This window comes from Halictus rubicundus, unplaced genomic scaffold, assembly GCF_050948215.1.
Source record: "Halictus rubicundus isolate RS-2024b unplaced genomic scaffold, iyHalRubi1_principal scaffold0064, whole genome shotgun sequence".
Lineage (NCBI taxonomy): Eukaryota > Metazoa > Arthropoda > Insecta > Hymenoptera > Halictidae > Halictus > Halictus rubicundus.
In genome coordinates, this window is record NW_027488605.1 from 514,866 (window position 1) to 522,786 (window position 7,921).

Here is a 7,921-nt window from a genome sequence, read left to right on the forward strand (position 1 = left end):
TCCTCTATCCTATCCTATCCTCTATCCTATCCTCTATCCTATCCTCTATCCTATCCTATCCTCTATCCTATCCTATCGTCTATCCTATCCTATCCTCTATCCTATCCTATCCTCTATCCTATCCTATCCTCTATCCTATCGTATCCTCTATCCTATCCTATCCTCTATCCTATCCTATCCTCTATGCTATCCTACCCTCTTTCCTATCGTATCCTCTATCGTATCCTATCCTATATCCTATCCTATCCTCTATCCTATCCTATCGTCTATCCTATCCTATCCTCTATCCTATCCTATCCTCTATCCTATCCTCTATCCTATCCTCTATCCTATCCTCTATCCTATCCTATCCTCTATCCTATCCTATCCTCTATCCTATCCTATCCTCTATCCTATCCTATCCTCTATCCTATCCTATCCTCTATCCTATCCTATCCTCTATCCTATCCTTTCCTCAATCCTATTATATCCTCTATCCTATCCTATCCTCTATCCTATCCTATCCTCTATCCTATCCTATCCCCTATCCTATCCTATCCTCTATCCTTTCCTCTATCCTATACTACCCTCTATCCTATCCTATCCTCTATCCGATCCTCTATCCTATTCTATCCTGTATCCTGTCCTATCCTCTATCCTATCCTCTATAATATCGTTTACTCTATCATATCCTATCCTCTATCCTATAATATCATCTATCCTATTCTATCCTCTATCCTATCGTCTATCATATCCAATCCTCTATCGCATCCTCCATCCTGTCGTATCCTCTATCCTATCCTATCCTCTATCCTATCCTCTCCTCTATCCAATCCTATCCTATATCCTATCCTTTCCTCTATCCTATCCAATCCTCTATCCTATCCTATCCTCTATCCTATCCTATCCTCTATCGTATCCTATCCTCTATCGTATCCTATCCTCTATCCTATCCTATCCCCTATCCTATCCGATCCTCTATCCTATCCTATCCTCTATCCTATCCTATCCTCTATCCTATCCTATCCTATATCCTATCCAATCCTCTATCCTATCCTATCCTCTATCCTATCCTATCCTCTATCGTATCCTATCCTCTATCGTATCCTATCCTCTATCCTATCCTATCCCCTATCCTATCCTATCCTCTATCCTATACTATCCTCTATCCTATCCTATCCCCTATCCTATCCTATCCTCTATCCTATCCTCTATCCTATCCTCTATCCTATCCTATCCTCTATCCTATCATATCCTCTATCCTCTATCCTCTATCCTCTATCCTCTATCCTCTATCCTCTATCCTCTATCCTCTATCCTCTATCCTCTATCCTCTATCCTCTATTCTGTCCTATCCTCTATCCTATCCTATCCTCTATCCTATCCTATCCTCTATCCTATCCTATCCTCTATCCTATCCTATCCTCTATCCTATCCTATCCTCTATCCTATCCTATCCTCTATCCTATCCTATCCTCTATCCTATCCTATCCTATATCCGATCCTCTATCCTATCCTATCCTCTATCCTATCCTATCCCCTATCCTATCCTATCCTCTATCCTCTCCTCTATCCTATCCTATCCTCTATCCTATCCTATCCTCTATCCTATCCTACCCTGTATCCTGTCCTATCCTCTATCCAATCCTATCCTATATCCTATCCTTTCCTCTATCCTATCCTATCCTCTATCCTATCCTATCGTCTATCCTATCCTATCCTCTATCCTATCCTCTATCCTATCCTCTATCCTATCCTCTCCTCTATCCAATCCTATCCTATATCCTATCCGATCCTCTATCCTATCCTATCCTGTATCCTGTCCTATCCTCTATCCTATCCTATCCTCTATCCTATCCTTTCCTCTATCCTATCCAATCCTCTATCCTATCCTATCCTCTATCCTATCATATCCTCTATCCCATACTATCCTCTATCCTATCCTATCCCCTATCCTATCCTATCCTCTATCCTATCCTCTATCCTATCCTATCCTCTATCCTATCATATCCTCTATCCTCTATCCTCTATCCTCTATCCTCTATCCTCTATCCTCTATCCTCTATCCTCTATCCTCTATCCTCTATCCTCTATCCTCTATCCTCTATCCTATCCTATCCTCTATCCTATCCTATCCTCTATCCTATCCTATCCTCTATCCTATCCTATCCTCTATCCTATCCTATCCTCTATCCTATCCTATCCTCTATCCTATCCTCTATCCTATCCTCTATCCTATCCTCTATCCTATACTCTATCCTATCCTCTATCCTATCCTATCCTCTATCCTATCCTATCGTCTATCCTATCCTATCCTCTATCCTATCCTATCCTCTATCCTCTCCTCTATCCTATCCTATCCTCTATCCTATCCTCTATCCTATCCTCTATCCTATCCTATCCTCTATCCTATCATATCCTCTATCCTCTATCCTCTATCCTCTATCCTCTATCCTCTATCCTCTATCCTCTATCCTCTATCCTCTATCCTCTATTCTGTCCTATCCTCTATCCTATCCTATCCTCTATCCTATCCTATCCTCTATCCTATCCTATCCTCTATCCTATCCTATCCTCTATCCTATCCTATCCTCTATCCTCTATCCTATCCTATCCTCTATCCTATCCTATCCTCTATCCTATCCTATCCTATATCCGATCCTCTATCCTATCCTATCCTCTATCCTATCCTATCCCCTATCCTATCCTATCCTCTATCCTCTCCTCTATCCTATCCTATCCTCTATCCTATCCTATCCTCTATCCTATCCTACCCTGTATCCTGTCCTATCCTCTATCCAATCCTATCCTATATCCTATCCGATCCTCTATCCTATCCTATCCTGTATCCTGTCCTATCCTCTATCCTATCCTATCCTCTATCCTATCCTTTCCTCTATCCTATCCAATCCTCTATCCTATCCTATCCTCTATCCTATCATATCCTCTATCCTATACTATCCTCTATCCTATCCTATCCCCTATCCTATCCTATCCTCTATCCTATCCTCTATCCTATACTATCCTCTATCCTATCATATCCTCTATCCTCTATCCTCTATCCTCTATCCTCTATCCTCTATTCTCTATCCTCTATCCTCTATCCTCTATCCTCTATCCTCTATCCTCTATCCTCTATCCTCTATCCTATCCTATCCTCTATCCTATCCTATCCTCTATCCTATCCTATCCTCTATCCTATCCTATCCTCTATCCTATCCTATCCTCTATCCTATTCTCTATCCTATCCTCTATCCTATCCTCTATCCTATCCTCTATCCTATCCTATCCTCTATCCTATCCTATCGTCTATCCTATCCTATCCTCTATCCTATCCTATCCTCTATCCTCTCCTCTATCCTATCCTATCCTCTATCCTATCCTACCCTGTATCCTGTCCTATCCTCTATCCAATCCTATCCTATATCCTATCCTTTCCTCTATCCTATCCTATCCTCTATCCTATCCTATCCTCTATCCTATCCTATCCTCTATCCTATCCTATCCTCTATCCTATCCTTTCCTCAATCCTATTATATCCTCTATCCTATCCTATCCTCTATCCTATCCTATCCTCTATCCTATCCTATCCCCTATCCTATCCTATCCTCTATCCTTTCCTCTATCCTATACTACCCTCTATCCTATCCTATCCTCTATCCGATCCTCTATCCTATTCTATCCTGTATCCTGTCCTATCCTCTATCCTATCCTCTATAATATCGTTTACTCTATCATATCCTATCCTCTATCCTATAATATCATCTATCCTATTCTATCCTCTATCCTATCGTCTATCATATCCAATCCTCTATCGCATCCTCCATCCTATCGTATCCTCTATCCTATCCTATCCTCTATCCTATCCTCTCCTCTATCCAATCCTATCCTATATCCTATCCTTTCCTCTATCCTATCCAATCCTCTATCCTATCCTATCCTCTATCCTATCCTATCCTCTATCGTATCCTATCCTCTATCGTATCCTATCCTCTATCCTATCCTATCCCCTATCCTATCCGATCCTCTATCCTATCCTATCCTCTATCCTATCCTATCCTCTATCCTATCCTATCCTATATCCTATCCAATCCTCTATCCTATCCTATCCTCTATCCTATCCTATCCTCTATCGTATCCTATCCTCTATCGTATCCTATCCTCTATCCTATCCTATCCCCTATCCTATCCTATCCTCTATCCTATACTATCCTCTATCCTATCCTATCCCCTATCCTATCCTATCCTCTATCCTATCCTCTATCCTATCCTCTATCCTATCCTATCCTCTATCCTATCATATCCTCTATCCTCTATCCTCTATCCTCTATCCTCTATCCTCTATCCTCTATCCTCTATCCTCTATCCTCTATCCTCTATCCTCTATCCTCTATCCTCTATCCTCTATCCTCTATCCTCTATCCTCTATCCTCTATTCTGTCCTATCCTCTATCCTATCCTATCCTCTATCCTATCCTATCCTCTATCCTATCCTATCCTCTATCCTATCCTATCCTCTATCCTCTATCCTATCCTATCCTCTATCCTATCCTATCCTCTATCCTATCCTATCCTATATCCGATCCTCTATCCTATCCTATCCTCTATCCTATCCTATCCCCTATCCTATCCTATCCTCTATCCTCTCCTCTATCCTATCCTATCCTCTATCCTATCCTATCCTCTATCCTATCCTACCCTGTATCCTGTCCTATCCTCTATCCAATCCTATCCTATATCCTATCCGATCCTCTATCCTATCCTATCCTGTATCCTGTCCTATCCTCTATCCTATCCTATCCTCTATCCTATCCTTTCCTCTATCCTATCCAATCCTCTATCCTATCCTATCCTCTATCCTATCATATCCTCTATCCTATACTATCCTCTATCCTATCCTATCCCCTATCCTATCCTATCCTCTATCCTATCCTCTATCCTATCCTATCCTCTATCCTATCATATCCTCTATCCTCTATCCTCTATCCTCTATCCTCTATCCTCTATCCTCTATCCTCTATCCTCTATCCTCTATCCTCTATCCTCTATCCTCTATCCTCTATCCTCTATCCTATCCTATCCTCTATCCTATCCTATCCTCTATCCTATCCTATCCTCTATCCTATCCTATCCTCTATCCTATCCTATCCTCTATCCTATTCTCTATCCTATCCTCTATCCTATCCTCTATCCTATCCTCTATCCTATCCTATCCTCTATCCTATCCTATCGTCTATCCTATCCTATCCTCTATCCTATCCTATCCTCTATCCTCTCCTCTATCCTATCCTATCCTCTATCCTATCCTACCCTGTATCCTGTCCTATCCTCTATCCAATCCTATCCTATATCCTATCCTTTCCTCTATCCTATCCTATCCTCTATCCTATCCTATCGTCTATCCTATCCTATCCTCTATCCTATCCTCTATCCTATCCTATCCTCTATCCTATCCTCTATCCTATCCTCTATCCTATCCTCTATCCTATCCTCTATCCTATCCTCTATCCTATCCTCTATCCTATCCTATCCTCTATCCTATCCTATCGTCTATCCTATCCTATCCTCTATCCTATCCTATCCTCTATCCTATCCTATCCTCTATCTTATCGTATCCTCTATCCTATCCTATCCTCTATCCTATCCTATCCTCTATGCTATCCTACCCTCTTTCCTATCGTATCCTCTATCGTATCCTATCCTATATCCTATCCTATCCTCTATCCTATCCTATCCTCTATCCTATCCTATCCTCTATCCTATCCTCTATCCTATCCTATCCTCTATCCTATCCTATCATCTATCCTATCCTCTATCCTATCCTCTATCCTATCCTCTATCCTATCCTCTATCCTATCCTATCCTCTATCCTATCCTATCCTCTATCCTATCCTATCGTCTATCCTATCCTATCCTCTATCCTATCCTATCGTCTATCCTATCCTATCCTCTATCCTATCCTCTATCCTATCCTATCCTCTATCCTATCCTCTATCCTATCCTCTATCCTATCCTCTATCCTATCCTATCCTCTATCCTATCCTATCGTCTATCCTATCCTATCCTCTATCCTATCCTATCCTCTATCCTATCCTCTATCCTATCCTCTATCCTATCCTATCCTCTATCCTATCCTATCGTCTATCCTATCCTATCCTCTATCCTATCCTATCCTCTATCCTATCCTATCCTCTATCCTATCGTATCCTCTATCCTATCCTATCCTCTATCCTATCCTATCCTCTATCCTATCCTATCCTCTATCCTATCCTATCGTCTATCCTATCCTATCGTCTATCCTATCCTATCCTCTATCCTATCCTCTATCCTATCCTATCCTCTATCCTATCCTCTATCCTATCCTCTATCCTATCCTATCCTCTATCCTATCCTCTATCCTATCCTCTATCCTATCCTCTATCCTATCCTCTATCCTATCCTATCCTCTATCCTATCCTATCGTCTATCCTATCCTATCCTCTATCCTATCTTATCCTCTATCCTATCCTATCCTCTATCCTATCGTATCCTCTATCCTATCCTATCCTCTATCCTATCCTATCCTCTATGCTATCCTATCCTCTATCCTCTCCTCTATCCTATCCTATCCTCTATCCTATCCTATCCTCTATCCTATCCTACCCTGTATCCTGTCCTATCCTCTATCCAATCCTATCCTATATCCTATCCTTTCCTCTATCCTATCCTATCCTCTATCCTATCCTATCGTCTATCCTATCCTATCCTCTATCCTATCCTCTATCCTATCCTATCCTCTATCCTACCCTCTATCCTATCCTCTATCCTATCCTATCCTCTATCCTATCCTATCGTCTATCCTATCCTATCCTCTATCCTATCCTATCCTCTATCCTATCCTATCCTCTATCCTATCGTATCCTCTATCCTATCCTATCCTCTATCGTATCCTATCCTATATCCTATCCTATCCTCTATCCTATCCTATCCTCTATCCTATCCTATCCTCTATCCTATCCTCTATCCTATCCTATCCTCTATCCTATCCTATCATCTATCCTATCCTCTATCCTATCCTCTATCCTATCCTCTATCCTATCCTCTATCCTATCCTATCCTCTATCCTATCCTATCCTCTATCCTATCCTATCGTCTATCCTATCCTATCCTCTATCCTATCCTATCGTCTATCCTATCCTATCCTCTATCCTATCCTATCCTCTATCCTCTCCTCTATCCTATCCTATCCTCTATCCTATCCTACCCTGTATCCTGTCCTATCCTCTATCCAATCCTATCCTATATCCTATCCTTTCCTCTATCCTATCCTATCCTCTATCCTATCCTATCGTCTATCCTATCCTATCCTCTATCCTATCCTCTATCCTATCCTATCCTCTATCCTATCCTCTATCCTATCCTCTATCCTATCCTCTATCCTATCCTCTATCCTATCCTCTATCCTATCCTATCCTCTATCCTATCCTATCGTCTATCCTATCCTATCCTCTATCCTATCCTATCCTCTATCCTATCCAAACCTTTATCCTATCCTATCCTCTATCCTATCCTATCCTCTATCCTATCCTATCCCCTATCCTATCCTATCCTCTATCCTATCCTATCCTCTATCCTATCCTATCCTCTATCTTATCGTATCCTCTATCCTATCCTATCGTCTATCCTATCCTATCCTCTATCCTATCTTATCCTCTATCCTATCCTATCCTCTATCGTATCCTATCCTATATCCTATCCTATCCTCTATCCTATCCTATCCTCTATCCTATCCTATCCTCTATCCTATCCTCTATCCTATCCTATCCTCTATCCTATCCTATCATCTATCCTATCCTCTATCCTATCCTCTATCCTATCCTCTATCCTATCCTCTATCCTATCCTATCCTCTATCCTATCCTATCCTCTATCCTATCCTATCGTCTATCCTATCCTATCCTCTA